This window comes from Sinocyclocheilus anshuiensis, unplaced genomic scaffold, assembly GCF_001515605.1.
Source record: "Sinocyclocheilus anshuiensis isolate Anshui unplaced genomic scaffold, SAMN03320099.WGS_v1.1 scaffold1344, whole genome shotgun sequence".
NCBI classification, from domain to species: Eukaryota; Metazoa; Chordata; class Actinopteri; order Cypriniformes; family Cyprinidae; genus Sinocyclocheilus; species Sinocyclocheilus anshuiensis.
Window position 1 is genome coordinate 222,821 of NW_015542396.1, and position 424 is coordinate 223,244.

General features: G+C 45.8%; 1 protein-coding gene across 1 annotated transcript in view; it reads right to left on the reverse strand.

Moving 5' to 3' along the window:
* The window catches only part of LOC107692850 (probable polyketide synthase 16), a 33,346-nt gene that overhangs the window by 22,019 nt on the left and 10,903 nt on the right, over window positions 1-424 (reverse strand).

A 424-nucleotide genomic window follows, 5' to 3' on the forward strand; every position in this document is an offset into this window, starting at 1 on the left:
CGGTACCTATGTAACCGGTATGTACTAGAACCGAATCAGAACACAGATTTCGGTGCCTCATTTCGGTGCCACTTAAATGCCTGAGCGATCGATTTAAATATTTGTCCTGGTTCTCCTAAATGGATGTAAGAAGCATGGGCGTCAGTAGGCCATTTTTTAGCGGGGCTATAGCGATTAGCTCCATAAACTACACCAATTCATGATCGCCTCAGAGTCAGTCCCCTTTAAATTTCATATGAAAACGGCGGCAGACTTCGTCTCCTCCCCGTCTTTCAGCGCGCTCTTCAATCCGCAGACCGCGGCGGCGCAGCATGAGCGGACTCGAACAGAAACAGAGGACACAAGCTGTGTGTTTATCGATAGATTGTTATAATATCTGTATCTGTGCAGTTCTTTCTCATAAATACAGTTTACAAAAGGTCAC